The following is a 16,133-nucleotide window of genomic DNA, read 5'->3' on the forward strand; positions in this document are numbered from 1 at the left end:
CAGTGACTACAACAACCAAAGTAAAAACAGATTTATTATTTATTTATTTTTTTTAGCAGAGCAGTACTCAGTTCTGGCTTATGGTGGTGTGGGGGATTGAACCTGGGACTTGAAAGAGCCTCAGGCATGAATCTGTTGGCATAACCATTGTGCTATCTAACCCCCCAAAATAGATTTTTAATCTCTAAAAATGTGACAATTTTGGCAAAACAACTGTTCAAAAATAGCCCAAAGCAAGAAGACAATCACAAAACTAGGAGGAAATTATCATTTATATAGTCTATGAAATAGCCCTCTGCTGAAATAAAGAAATATCGTGAATAAAAAAAAGAAATATCATTAATAAATTAGTGACAGATGAATATAATGTGGGAAATCTACCTAATCACAAAATAAGAAAAACTGATATACACACTTATAAAAAATTCAAACTTGCTAATCAAATAAATGCAAATTAAAATAAGATTTTTTTTTTTTACCCCACAGATAAATTGGCTGGCATTTAAAATATTGTCACTGAGGCTGGACAGAGAAAAGAATATGGCCCTGGGAGTAGTGGATTCATTGTGTAGGCATCAAGCCTCAGAAATAAGCCTGGTGGCAATAAAAAATAAATTAAAAAAAATTTTAAATATACTATGGTGTCATCAAAATATGGGATTATCATTCAAATTCAAGGGTGGGGGACTGGGAGATAGCTTAATAGATAAAAGGCACTCATTACCATGTATCTTGCTCTACAGTAGATTGTCAGACTTGGACAGCACTATGGGAAATGCATGGATGGTGGTATGGTGTTTTAGTGTCTTCTCTTCCTCTCTCATTTCTCTCTGTCTCTCTATCGCTCTGTCTCTGTCTCTCCCTCTCTCCTAGGAGATACATATAGACACAGATAAAGATATATGATTTTTTTTTTTAATTCCTACCACTAGGGTTATTGCTGGGGCTCCGAGTCTGCATGATGAATGCACTGCTCCCAGCAGTTTGGATATAAAATATTTCTAAACTGGGCTGGGGATATATCCCCTTATTATACATGCATAAAGTTCTAAGTTCATTTTCTAGGAGAGAGGGAGGGAAGCTATATTAAATTAGGACCTTACTGCAATTTCAATTTACATATTTCTTTTTACAAAAGTGAACATTTTGCCCTATATTTACTTAGCACTATGTTTAGTTACTTATTCAAGTGTTCTACTAAGGTTTTCATACATTTCCTTTTAATTTGCTTGAGCATTTCACAAAAGAAAGACACTAATTCTGTAACGTTAGTGCAAATCTGTTTCTAGTCTGCTTTGGATTTTTTCATGAAGAAATTCTTCCCTTTCCTAAAATTTGATGAACTATTCTTTTTCTTTTTACAATGCTTTTCTTTTGCTTCTAAGTAAATACTCAATTCTAAAGATTTCCTATGCCTTCACAGTTAGCACTTAATTGTCTAATCCATTGGTAATTCATTTTGGGAAAGTCAAAATGATTTTTTCCAAATTGCTAACTGACTGTCAACATTATTTATTAAATAATTTTCTCTTCCCTATTGATTTGTGATGACTTCTTTATGATATATTAAATTATTTATGCCAGAAGTCCATTTCTGAACAATGGGAGTACCTCCTTCTCTATGCCAGCACTACAGCATCTTAATTATAAAAGCTTGATAGCATGATAATGTACTTTAATATCAGATGTTGCTATGTATTTTAATATCCAATAGATTCAATTCCCTTGCCTTAAGATCATTTTCACAATTCCTCTACTTACTTTTCCAAAGAGTTAGGAGGAACTGGTGAAATGTAAAAAAATAATAGTAATAAAATAAAAACTCCTGATGGAACTTAAAAAGGATGGTGTTACTTTTTTTTTTTTTTTTGCTTCCAGGGTTATTGCTGGGGCTCGGTGCCTGCACTACGTATCCATTGCTCCTGGCGGCCATTTTCCCCATTTTGTCGTTGTTCGATAGGACATTGAGAAACTGAGAGAGAAGGGGGAGACAGAAGGGGGAGAGAAAGATAGACATCTGCAGACCTGCTTCACTCCTTGTGAAGCAACCCCCCTGAAGGTAGGGAGCCAGGGGCTCAAACAGGGATCTTTATACGGGTCCTTGGCTTCTCACCATGTTCACTTAGCCCGGTATGCCACCACTTGGCCCGGCATTAAATTTAACAACTAATCTCACCAGCACATTTACATACAAGTTTAAACCCCCTTTTTTCTTTATTTAATTTAATTTAATTTTATTTTATTTTATGTTTATCCCCTTTAAGTCTTGTCCTGTGAACTAGTCTGCAGTTGACAATCTTAACCATTTCTTTATATTTATTGTTCAGGTTACTATTCTATAACTTTATGCAGTGATTTTTTTTGCTTTCTCAACCATAAGTAATGGTGGCCCCATTACTTATGATTACTCAATCATACATAATGGTGGACCCCTTTTAGTGACCCCAGTAAGTATATTATCAATGGGCTTTATGAAACCATTCTTTCTTATCATATTACAGAATGATCATGTTGTATGTTTCTTTTAGGTGGTTTGTAAACTATTATAAATTTAATTGATTGATTACACTTAGGGAATTAACAATATTATTAAATATTCCTACTTAAACAATGTATGTATACATATGGAAATATTTGTTGAAAGCCACTCTTGTATTTCAGGGACATAACCTAGTTGAAATGGTGGAACATTCACATCCTCTGTGGTTGAACTCTACTTGCTAAAATTTTACCTAAAATTTTTATATTCCTAAAAGAAGTTAGTTTAGAGCCTTCCTGTTATTTGCTATCAAGGTCATATTTGCTTGAAAGGAGGTTCTAGAAACTTCCCACTTTTTTTTTTCTAAATCCTGAAACAGTTTTTGTAACATAGAAATTATCAGTTCCTTGAAAGTGTAAAGAGATTTTCAAAGGCCCTTTTATGTTTCAAAATATTCTACCTTGTGCTGGTTTTTCTATGTGTGTCTGTCTTATGGTGTATCCATGTGGCCATTATATATATATATTATATATATATCTTATTATCAATATCTTACTATCTTGTTATATATACATATATAACAAGATAGTAAGACATTGATTTCTAATGCAACAAGGAAAATACAGTGTAATACAGTTACTATATTTCCCATTTGAGGGGGAAAATGTACAAGATTATGAAGGAAGGAATGTAGAAAGGAAGGAAGAGGAGAAGGAGGGGGAGAGTGAACATTTCCCCAGATTTGGGGTCAAAGAACCTTCTTTTAAGAGGACCATGTAGAAACTATAGAAAATGAACAGGGAAGGGGCCAAGCAGAGGTGCACCTGTTTAAACCCACACATTACAATGCATAAGGCCCTCGGTTCAAGCCCCTGGTCCCTACCTGCCGAGGAAAACTTCACAAGTGGTGAAGCAGGGCTGCAGGTGTCTTTCTGTTTCTCTCCCTCTCTATTTCTCCCTCCCCTTTCAATCGGTCTCTGACTCTATCCAATAATAAAATAAAAAGAGAGAGAAAAAGGAGGGAAAGTGAACAGGGAATATTGACTTCTCAACCATCCAATGTTCAGTGAATCTCACCAAGTTTGGGAGCCATAATTTTTACCACTGGTATACCAAATAAACCCAAGAGCTGAAAAGACAAAGTGATCACCAGTCCAATCTAGGACCCTCTAGTTCCATGGGAAAGATCTTCCAGTACTATACTTCAAAAGTCTTCTTCATTTGTAGGACATTACACTTCTTCCACCAAAACTAGCTCCTGTAAGTCTAAGTCTTATTCCACTCACTGTAGGGCTCCTGGTCCAATAAACTTTTGAGCACTTCGAGAGGGCTACAAAGATTTGGAACAATTTACTGTTTCCCCCAAAAGTCCTAGCTTCTAATCTAACACTATTAGGATGCTGGCTTTGGGAGCTAGTTAGGCTAAGATGAGACATATGGGTAAAAGTCCCAGATGAGATTAATATCCCTGCAGAAGACACTGGAGCTTGTTCTGCCCAAAAGAGCCCATGAGCACACAAGACAGTAACTACTAAGAGTCAAGAGGTTTCAGAATGAAGCCTATTTTCCATGTATCATGTTCTTGAACTTCCCAGATTCCCAGAGATGTGAGAAATAGATTTCTTCAGGTAAGCTACCCAATCTATGATATTTTGTTATGGCAGCCTGAGATGACTAAGACAAGAACTTTATGAAATGTGAATCCAAAAGAATACTGAGTTACAAGTATATATAGTAGCCTGTAGGAAAAAGTGAGATATGCCTTGAGATAAACAAATACTAAAGAGTCTACTAGAACAGGCAAGAACTATGCCATAGGCATATACATGGAAATATAAACAGGACTCAGAGGCTCTGACACTGTGCCCAAAACTGCAGTTATAAATAAGGCAATACCTACAGATGTCAACATGCCACAAAACCATCTTTTTTTTTTTTTTTCCTGAACAAGACAAATCTCAGTTCGATACTTGTTCACAGTGGGACTCATGAGACATTAGAGATCAAGAGCATGTTAGGATTAAGACTCTTTTGTCGGTAAGGCAATGAGTGTTAAGATAACCTGGCACGTGCAGGGCCAGTGGCGCAATAAATAACACATCTGACTACAGATCAGAAGTTAACCTGGCACTAAAATATGAACCTCAAAACTCCCTTTTGGCATAAGGGTGCTCAGAATCCATTTAGATTTCACATAGGCAGGCAGGCAGGCAGGCAAGAAGTTTTGTTCTCCCCATCAAAGTCATGGCCTCAAATAAGAGCTTAATTCCTGACTGGAAGGCAAGATGAGTTTGTCGCTAAGCCAAGCTAGTATGTGAAGTGAAGCATCATGAGGGACATTTTGTTACTGTTTTTGCTTTTCTTGATGCCACTGGTGGTTGGGTATATATTCTTGCTTTTTATTTATTTATTTATTTATTTATTGGGGAATTACAATAGTTTGTACATGCATAACATTTCCCAGTTTTCCATATAACAATATAAACCCCCACTAGGTCCTCTGTCATCCTTTTTGGACCTGTATAATCCCCCACCCACCCACCCCAGAGTCTTTTACTTTGGTGCAACACGCCAATTCCAGTTGAGGTTCTACTTGTGTTTTCTCTTCTGATCTTCATTATCAACTTCTGCTTGAGAGTGAGATCATCCCATATCCATCCTTCTGTTTCTGACTTATTTTACTTAACATGAATTTTTCAAGGTCCATCCAAGATTAATAAAAATGGTGAAGTCACCATTTTTTGTAGCTGAGTAGTAGTCCATTGTATATATATATATACCAAAACTTGCTCAGCCACTCATCTGTTGTTGGACACCTGAGTTGCTTCCAGGTTTTGGCTATTATAAATTGTGCTGCTAAGAACATATGTGTACACAGATCATTTTGGATAGGTGTGTTGGCTTCCTTAGGATATATCCCCAGGAAAGGAATTGCGGGATCACAGGGTAGGTCCATTTCTAGCCTTCTGAGAGTTCTCCAGACTGTTCTCCACAGAGGTTGAACCAATTTACATTCCTACCAGCAGTGTAGGAGGGTTCCTTTGACACCACAACCTCTCCAGCATTAGTTGCTGCTACCTTTTCTGTTGTATGACATTCTCACAGGAGTGAGGTTGTATCTCATTATTGTCTTTATTTGCATTTCTCTGACAATCAAAGACTTGGAGCATTTTTTCATGTGTTTCTTAGCCTTTTGGATCTCTTCTGTGGTGAATATTCTGTCCATGTCCTCTCCTCATTTTTGGATGGGGTCATTTGTTTTCTTGTGATTGAGTTTGGCAAGCTCTTTATATATTTTGGTTATTAGCTTTTTGTCTGATGTATGGCATGTAAAGATCTTCTCCCATTCTGTGAGGGGTCTCTTGGTTTGGGTAGTAGTTTCTTTTGCTGTGCTGAACCTTTTAATTTGATGTAGTCCCATAGGTTTATGCTTGCCTTAGAATTCTTTGTAATTGGATTTGTTTCATTGAAGATGTCTTTAAAATTTATGCAGAAAAGAGTTCTGCCAATATTTTCTTCTAAGTATCTGATAGTATGTGGTCTAACATCCAAGTCCTTGATCTACTTGGAATTTACTTATGTGTTTGGTGAAATATAGTGGTTCAGTTTCATTCTTCTGCATGTTTCAACCCATTTTTTTCAACACCATTTGTTGAAGAGACTCTGCTTTCCCCATTGAATACTCTGGGCATTTTTGTCAAAGATTAGATGTCCATAGGTGTGGGGGCTTACTTCTGGGCTCTCAATTCTATTCCACTGGCCAGTGTGTCTGTTCATGTTCCAGAACCAAGCAGTTTTGATTACAATGGCCCTATAATACAATTTGAGATCTGGGAGTGTGACGCCTCCAGGTCTGTTCTTTCTTCTCAACATTGTTTTGGCAATTCTAGATCTTTTCTGGTTCCAGATAAACAGATAAAAGATTTGTTAAGAAGTCATACTTTTTTTTGGCAGTTCCAAGATGCAGTTGTTGCTGTAAGTACTAATACTTTCCAGCAACTAATTTATATACACACTGCTTTTCTCTTTTATTATCTTTATTTATGTATTGGATAGACACAGCCAGAAATTGAGAGGAAGGGGGAGATAGAGAGGGAGAAAGACAGAGACATACCTGCAGCACTGCTTCACCATTTGTGAAGCTTTCCCCCTGCAGGTGGGAACCAGGGGTCTTGAACCTGGTTCCTAGCCCATTGTAACATGTGCACTCAACCAGGAGCACCACTACTGGCCCCTGTACACTGATCTGGTAAAGAGTACCCTTTCCTTTCCAGGTCAGTTCAGACCAAAGTAAGTTTTGTGTGTTGGGGGTGGAGGTAAAAGAGAGGAAAGGGGGTGCTGGGCTGTAGTGCAGCTGTTAAGTACACAAGCGTGAAGCACAAGGATTCCCGTTCGAATCTTCTGCCATTCCAGCTTGAGTCCTCCACTCCCCAGCTGGGGTGTCACTTCACAAGTGGTGAAGCAGGTCTGCAGGTGTGTTTCTTTCCCCCTCTCTGTCTTCCCCTCCTCTCTCAGTTTCTCTCTGTCTTATACAACAGCAATAACAATAATAACAACAACAAGGCGCCAACACAAATGGGAAATAACAGCCTCCAGAATCAGTGGGTTCGTAGTGCAGGCACTGAGTTCCAATTATAACCCTGGAGAGAGAGAAAGAGAGAGAGAGAGAGAGAAAGAGAGAGAGAGAGAGAGAAAGAACTGGGGGAGAAAGCAGCATGCTGTACATTTAAAGATCAAATTGAATGTTTTTTTTTCTTTTTTTTCCTTGCCAAGGTTATTGCTGAGGTTGTTACTGTACAATTCCACTGCTCCTGGCACATTTTTTTTCTCTCTTTTTAAAGACAGAGTTTGGAAAAAAGAGATACCACAGCATTGTTCCACTCATGAAGCCTCTCCTGTACAGATGCTGTCATGTGGGGGCCAGGAACGTGAACCCAGGTACTCAAACAATTCCAGGTGTACACACTACCAAATGAGTCATTGACTGGGTGAGCCATCTCCCAGCCCACTCCAGCTCCATTCATCATTTGTGATGTTAACTACTGGAAAAGGAAAAACCATTGACATGATATTTGAATTACTGAAAGACCTTCTTCCTCTTGGTAGATTAAATAATTCTAACTTTATGATTTAATAGCAAATAACACCTTTATAAAATTAAATTAAGAAGGCTGTGTGAATTAATTTCTTCCATTCATTTATTTATTTATTATTTTAACCAGAACATTTCTTAGTTCTGACTTATGATAGTGTTGAACACTGAAACTGAGACCTGAGAGTGGCTGACGGTCCAGTATGTTTTCCATTTGCCACCTCCTGGGTAGCTTTCCCATTCCTTTAAATCAAATGAACATGTAACTTCAAGGAATTCCTAAACTCTCAGACTCATATAAGTATGATTTGGGGTGGGGAGATAGACGAACCTGCTAGAGCATCAATTTACATGCCTAGGGTCCCAGAGGTCACAGGTTCAGTCCTCAATACTATCTTTAGCCAGAGCTGACCAGTGTTCTGTTCTGATCTCTTATCTATCTATCTACCTTTATAATAAATAATACATAAAGTTTTAATAAATAAATATGATTTCCTTTCTTCACTTGTTTACAAGTAGAATTCTCATAGCACCAATACCTATTATAGACAGATGCAAGGCACACATTTTTTTATGTAGTCCTTACAGATGATACTTAAAAAAAAAAAAATAAGGAGGAGTCGGGCTGTAGTGCAGCGGGTTAAGCGCAGGTGGCGCAAAGCACAAGGACCGGCATAAGGATCCCCGTTTGAACCCCCGGCTCCCCACCTGCAGGGGAGTCACTTCACAGGCGGTGAAGCAGGTCTGCAGGTGTCTATCTTTCTCTCCCCCTTTCTGTCTTCCCCTCCTCTCTCCATTTCTCTCTGTCTTATCCAACAATGACAACAACAATAATAACTACAACAATAAAACAACAAGGGCAACAAAAGGGAATAAATAAATAAAATAAATATAAAAAAATAAGAAAAAGAACCAAAGTTCAAGTATTCTTGAACTGAATGTTGGTTGCTGTTTGCTTGCTTAATGTGGTGCTGGGGAATAAAGTCACATTCTCACACATAAACAATACTACTAAGCCACCATGTCTAGCTATTTAAAATTTTTTATTGGGAGGGTACCGGAGAAACATCCAAGTACTGCTCCACCATCCATGAAGCTTCTTTAGTGTGTCCTTGGTGTTCTCATGTGCTTTGAGGGATCAGGCCCAATGTCTGAGTCACCTTCCAGCCCCCTAAATCTCAATGTTTTTAACATAAAGATTTATGTGTTGTTTTTAGATTGCCTCTCCACACTACTTTAGCATTAAGATGCCCCCTTTTCATGAAACTGTAGTGACAGATGTCTGGTTCTTAATACTTTTCTCCAATTTTTTTTTTGGGGGGGAGGGAGTGTGGTTTCTTGGTCCAGACTACATTTGGAAACCCATTTATTTATAATATCCTCTGAACTAAGAAATTCAGGGTCAGTCATCTAGTTAACACCAATTCTCATATAGCCATATAGTAATGGTGATCAAGCCTAGAGCAATAAACAACCTGCAAAAAAAATTAAGCCTCATTTTAATCACTACCTAAGGAAGTACAGGAAGAAAATGTCTATGGTAGTACACCTAGAAGAATGCACATATTACCATGCACAAGAATCCAGGTTCAAGTTTCTAGTCCCCACATGCAGGGAGGAAGCTTCACTAGATCAGTGCTGCAGGTGTTTCTCCTTCAGTAAGAAGAAAATGGTCCAGAGTGACCAGCAGCTTGTAACCCAAGTAGCTGCACAATGACTCCACTATTCATGGCAGCCTGGATTTTTGTTTTTATTTTGGATAGAGGGTGAGAGACAGAGAGAAGGTGCAGGCACTTGGGTTACAAGTCCCTGGTCACCCTGGAACTTTTTCCTCTTATTGACAGGTCTCTTGCGAAACTCTAGTTGTACCCTGACTCCCAAAGTAAAGTTTGTTCCTAGTTTTTGAGCAGGAGACAAAAGTTTGGGGGACACTGTGCCAATCTGTGCTTTATCCAACATTAACCTGGGAATCCCAAACCAAGAGATTTTTTCCCCCCACCTTTTGGGATTCTGAGAGATGATCCTTGTGGCACGAGAGACTTTTGAGAATGAGTCCCATTTTGACAGCTGACATTTGTCAGTTTTTGTTGACTATAATGTCCAGACTGAGTTTTTTCTACTACAGCTGCTCACCCACTCCAGGTGACCTTAAAATCCCAACTATATGGCTAAACTGGAAAATCAAAACCAAAGAAGGCTGTCGGATTCCCCACAGCCTCCAGACTGAGAACAGAGGCAAGAATATCATTGTTGGCCATAAACTATGTAAAACATCTGTTACTGTAAATTCAAAATCCCTATTTTCTAAGGATTATAATAGTAGCTGTATTATACCTACACTTTTCTTAAGTTCTCTCCAAAACTATTTAAAAAAAAAACTTTAGTAAACAAAAACCTGTCAACACTAAATATTTTAGTACTTTTAGCTATCTCATTTCTAAAGCTAGCCAGTGACAGAAAATACATTTGTTGTGAGAGTTAATTACCTACATTAAACATGTGTGTAAACATATAAAAGTGACAATATTTTGAGACACATGGAGCTAATAAAAGTAACATTTATTGGGTCAGCTACTGAGTCACTGGACATCTTACTTGGATTACTTCAATTAATCTTTACAACAAACTCATACAGCTAGTAGGTACTTTTCTTATTCACATTTTATAGATGAGGTTATAAACAAGGGACCTCATTAGTATAATTTAATCTTCACTACAGCAGACTTTGAGTTCAGTGTCTACTATAAAAAGACTAAGTAAATTAGAAAATGAACAGAACTGTAGAAGGCATATTTAACTGACTAGAAGGCTCTATGTTTTAAATCATACTAAAAAGAAGATGCTAAAGCTTTCCAACAGGACCTGTTTGGGAAAGATTCCTCCAGAATGTTCCAGAAGGCCCAGGTTCAATCCCTGGCAAACACTGTTGTCAGAGCTGAGCAATGCTGTAGTATCAACCATCTACTTAACTCGTTTCTTTGATGAAAATAAAGAACACAATTATTTTCCTATGGAGGCAGAGTGACTATAGAAGTTCCTTGTAGAGGGGGAGGAGAGAGATGGAAAGAAACTGGAGGGCTGAGAACATGAAGAGGGGGTCTACCCACCCAGCCCCTACACTTTGCAGGTGCTTGAGCCCATTAATTAATTCATCCTGTGTGCTGTGGGAGCCCCTTGGAGCTAGGCTTTCTGATAGTCACAATCCCAGTGTCCAAAGTGATAAATGTTAAAATGAGCATCATCTGCAGCTTTGGGAGGCATTTGCTCATTTTGCTTCACACTGTTCTCTTAACTGTTTCAGGTATATCTCCCTCCACCTCTACTCCCTACCTCCGAGAAAAGTAAGATTTTCAAGAAAAACTTAAATGAATCAATGATTGGCTTTGAAGAAATCATTTGACTTCCCTGGGTTGTTCAAATTATAAAAAAGATGAGGGTGGGGGTAGATAGCATAATGATTATGCAAAAAAGACTCTTGTGCGTGAAGCTCCAAAGTCCTACCTTCAATCCCCTGTACCGCCAATAAGCCAGAGCTGAGCAGTGCTTTGGTGGGAGGAAAAAAGGGGGGAAGAGGGGGAATAGCAAGAGGAGAAGAGAGAAGAGAGAGAGGAGGTGGTGAGGAAGAGGAGGAGGAGAGTTTGACTAGAGGATTTGTTACTCCTTCTAAATCCACTTAGCCAACAGTTCTATATGATTGAACCAGCAATGCAAAGTTTCAGTCACTCAATCAAACAAATCTCCTTCTTTAGAACCAAATATAGAAATATCTTTTATAAGATAACCCAAGCAGTCTGCAGATATTGCTCTATCAGACAGACACTTTCCATTTGTCCTTCTAGTTCTACCATATACCTTTCTCCAGTCAGCTCTGTGTCCAATCTCTACAGACAGTATCAGCACCACTCCCCTGCCTGCTGGTTTGTGGCTGAGTAGGTCTAGTGGGTGACATCAACCAGAGATATGAGGACTCACAGGGGAGTTCAGTGAGGATATTTACTGTCTTGTCTCTTACCAAGCCAGGTTGTGGTAGGTTAGCTGCATGCTCCTACTAGAGACAGCCTGTCTGCACAGCTTCCTTCCCACTGTGATCAAGAGTTCCCTCCTCCTGCTTTTCAGATCTAAGCAAGGTAATAACAGCTCTCCAACACTGATAGCGCTGGGATGCTTCAACACACAGTGCTGGTTTCTCTTAACCCTGCTTGCACCAGTGTTAATAGGTTCCCTTCAGTAGAGTCTCCCAGACTACTGCATTAGAGTGAACCATCAGTTTCCTACTGGAACCCCAAGATACAGTTATTTTAAAAGTAAATCAAAATCAGACACAATGAAAATAAACAGAAGCAATCAGCTCCATGGCTCACAAAAGAGGAATAGGAGATGTGGTACACATTAAGACAAACAAATACACACACACACACACACACACACACACACTCTCTCTCTCTCTCTCTCTCTCTCTCTCTCTCATCAGACACTCCTACCCTCCTTCTCTATAGTCATTACAAATTTGTGGGAAAAGTCATCTCTTGCAACTCCACGACTTATACTACAAAACAAGATTCTGTTTACATACGAACAAACTTATTGACCCTTTACATAACTCCTGTGTGAGATATGGCAGAGAAATCATAGCCACATGCTCACTCTCTGGTGGGGGGGGGGGGCGCGAACCTAGAAAAGAATAAGGAGGGCAGGGTACAGAACTGAATTTAAAATCACTAGCAATCACTCATGGCTAGCTCCCAAGCTCTTGGGTCTAGGAATGTGCACTTGACAGGCTCTGTAGAGTTTCTCAGAGTGGCCTTCTAGACCACAGTTCTCCAGAGGCATCAAGTTCCCTCTTACCACTTACAGAGCTCCTTCACTACTCACAGCAGCTCTGCAAAGTCAAGAGAGATAGGACAGACTCCCCTCAGCCCCATCCCAGATCATGCTGAATTTCCACAGGCAGAAGCACAACCACTGACCATTTCCAGGGAGACTCTTAGAGTCACCCTCTTCCTCATTCCAAGGCATAGTCCACATGAGGAGTGGAGGTGGGGGGAGGGGGGGGGTCAAAGAAACCACTTCATATCACTCCAATGTCCTAAAGCAGTCAGAACCAAGAGTTCCAGAGAAGCTACCTACTCAGGGCTGAGACTTAATCTCTCAGGGCTGTCCTGCTTCCATGTCTTCCTCCTTCAGCATCCTGCAGAGTCGAGGCCTGTAGGAGGGAACCAAACAGCACAGTCAGGATATATGGCTTCAACATAGGAACAGATCTTACCAAAGGTCAAGGATGGAGCTGTAAAGGCCTTCTAGGCCCTTACCTGCTCAGGACAAGGCCTCTGCTAAGGAAAGCCTCCAACGGAAGAGAAGATTTAGAACAGAAAGATATCCAACTCTGGTTAATTAGGCCACAAGCACAGGAGCCACTGTGATATCCCTCTTTCTCTTAACCCCAGGTCCAGTCCACTGACAAATGACCTCAGCTCTCTCTTCAAAATGCAACTGTACTTTTGTAACTTTCCATCCTTTCCACTGCTACCACTTTGGTCCCATGCTACAGTATCTCTGACTAGGTTATTGTAATAATCTCCTAACAGGTCTCCCATCTTTCATCCCCACTTTTCTCTCTCTTTCTTTTTTTTCTCTCTCTCTTTCTTTATTTCTTTCTTTCTCCTCCAGAGTTATCGATGGGGCTTGGTGCTGACACTATGAATCCAATGCTCCTGGAGACCATTTTTTTCCCCCATATTATTAGATAGGACAGAGACAAATTTAGAAGAGAGAAAGAAATAGAGAGGGAGAGAGAAAGACACCTGTAGATCTGCTTCATTGATTGTGAAGCTTTCCGCTGCAGGTGGGCTGCAGGTAGGTAGCAGGGACTCAAACCCAGATCTTTGCACGGGTCCTTGAGCTTAGTACTATGTGTGCTTAACCAGGTGCACCACTGCCCAGCTCCCTCTTTTTTTTTTTTACCTTCATCACATAATAGAGGAAATGTTGATTTACAGGCTTGTTGTTGCCATCTCCCCAAAATAGGCACCAATACACCTGGTTCTCCACACAATCATACCCCTCTCCCTCCTTCAACACAAGACACTGGATCAATAACCTCCCTCCTTAGTAGTCTCCCTTACTCCAGCCCCTAAATCTGCTGTGATAGACCATAGTTCATTGAAGTTTAAGCTTGTAAGATTATCCAGTATCCATCCTTGTCTTTCTGGCTTATTTCATTTAACATGATTCCCTCCAGCCCCACCCCATTCTTAATTTTTTTCAACAATACATATATTATGAGATGAATTGTATTAGGGATTGAAACTCTCATGTTAAAATCCTAATTCCCAGTACCTCAGGATGTGACCTTAACAGGAAATAGGGTGACTGCTGATTTAATTAGCTATTAAGATAAGGTCTTAATGGAGTAAGAAGGGTCCCTAGTCCAATATGGCTGGTGTTATAATAAAATAGGGAAATTCGGAAACAAACATGCACACAAGAAGAACACCATGTAACGACTGGAGCTATTCTGCTGCAAGCCAAGAAACTACCGGAAACTGGGAGAGGTCTATATAGGGGAGAATGGCCCTGATATCCTAACCTCAATTTTTTAGCCTCTAGAACTATGGAGAGAATAAATTTGCTGTTGAAGTCACCCAGTTTAAGTACTTTACTATGGCAACCCTAGCAAATTAATGCACCATGCTACCCATAGCAGTTAAAGTAACCATTTAAAAAAACCCTCTTCTAGCAGCTGGAGAGGTGGTTCATCAGACATAGCACAGCAAGCCCATGTGTGAGGTCTGGATTTGATCCCTGGCAGCACACATGCAAAATGGAGCAGAACAGTGCACACACTCTCTCAATAAGTGAGAGAGTGTGTTTTTTTTAAACACACTCTTCCTAGGGTGAATTTGTAGTTATGCAAAAGACTTCCATGCCTTAGGTTCCAAGGTCCCAGGTTCAATTACCAGCACTACTATAAACCAGAGGTAAGCAAGGTTCTGAATAAAGATAAAAAGAAAGAAGGGCTGGGTGGTGGTGCACCTGGATAAGTGCACACAAGGACCTGGGTTCGAGCCCCCACCTGCAGGGGGAAAGCATTGCAAGAGATGAGGCAGGGCTGCAAGTGTCTCTCTGTCTCTCTCCTTCTCTGTAGCCCCCTTCCCTCTTGATTTCTGGATTTCTCTATCCAGTAAATAAAGATAATTTAAAAAAATTTTTTTAAAAAAAAAGATAAAAAGAAAGAAAAATAAAATTCACTCTTCTATTCAAAGCACTCCTATGGTGTTTTATCTTCCTCAAAGTAAAAAGATGAGGTCCTTGAGATGACCTACAAGCCCACAGATCCTGGACTGCCTCTTTCCTGCCACCTTCTCCACCCACTCTGCCTTTCTCAACTTCCTCTAGCTCCAGTGGCTTCCTCAAACATCCCAAGCAAGCTCATGCCTCACACACAGCCTTTGCCCTTGCTTTTCTCTCTGCCTGAAACACTCTTCCATATACAGCTCTAACTTCCTGCAAGTTCTACTCCAACAGCACCTTCTCAGTGACAGCCTGCACCCCACCCAGCCCCCTTGATGTTCCCTTTAATGTCCCCCTGCCCAGCTGCATTTTTCATTCTTTTTTTAATTTTTATTTATTTATTTTCCTTTTTGTTGCCCTTGTTGTCTTTTTGTTGTTGTAGTAGTTATTATTATTGTTGTTATAGATGTCATCTTTGTTGGATAGGACAGAGAGAAATGGAGAGAGGAGGGGAAGGCAGAGAGGGGGATAGAAAGATAGACACCTGCAGACCTGTTTCACCACCTGTGAAGCGACTCCCCTGCAGGTGGGGAGCCGGGGTGCTCGAACTGTGATCCTTCCTCCGGTCCTTGCGCTTTGCGCTATGTGCACTTACCCCACTCCACTACCGCCCGACTCCCCGCATTTTTCATTCTAGTGAGTATCATCACCTGACATTTTTTAAATATCTGTTTCCCTTGCCCCTCATATTAGTTGATTATAAAGTTCCTGAAAGCAAGGGATATTATATGATGTTATGTTATGTTATGTTATGTTATGTTATGTTATGTTATGTTATGTTATGTTATGTTATGTTATGTTATACTATATTATATTATATTATTCTGGGACATAGCAGGTGCTCAAGAAATAGTTGTTTAAAGATTGTGGAACGAAAAAGGTCAAGAGCAAAGTTAATTGCAAGAAGGAGGAAGCTGTCCACAGTATCAAAAGGCACAGCATTCAGACAGATAAGGACTGAAGTGTTTATTGGGTGTGGTAACAAGGAGGTCACAGGTGACCTTAAAGGTGACAGTTCCTGTGGAAGGCAGGAGCCCTCAGCAGCAGAGACACTGTGCCAGCCTTGTGTCCCATGGGCACAAGGAGGCTTAAAGGGGCTGTGTCTTTAAAAGAGCAAAACCCAACAGCAGAATTTTCCAGGGTGGCCTATGAGGGCAAGAGAAGAGAGATTATTTTGTTTTATTTTTGTCACCAGACTTATCACTGGTGCTTAGTGCACAACCCCACCATTCTTGATGGACTTTCCCCTTCATCTTATCTAGAGTGAGGAAG

At 40.0% G+C, this 16,133-nt stretch overlaps 1 protein-coding gene across 11 annotated transcripts in view; it reads right to left on the minus strand.

Moving 5' to 3' along the window:
- TRERF1 (transcriptional regulating factor 1) overlaps positions 1-16,133 on the minus strand; it is a 275,654-nt gene that overhangs the window by 144,835 nt on the left and 114,686 nt on the right. For all 11 annotated transcript variants that reach the window (XM_060189802.1, XM_060189800.1, XM_060189797.1 and 8 more), the window contains exon 3: positions 12,699-12,774. The gene's annotated coding sequence lies outside the window, so the exon portion shown is untranslated. The remainder of the gene's footprint in view (positions 1-12,698; positions 12,775-16,133) is intronic.

Source organism: Erinaceus europaeus, chromosome 4 (genome assembly GCF_950295315.1).
Source record: "Erinaceus europaeus chromosome 4, mEriEur2.1, whole genome shotgun sequence".
Taxonomy (NCBI): Eukaryota; Metazoa; Chordata; class Mammalia; order Eulipotyphla; family Erinaceidae; genus Erinaceus; species Erinaceus europaeus.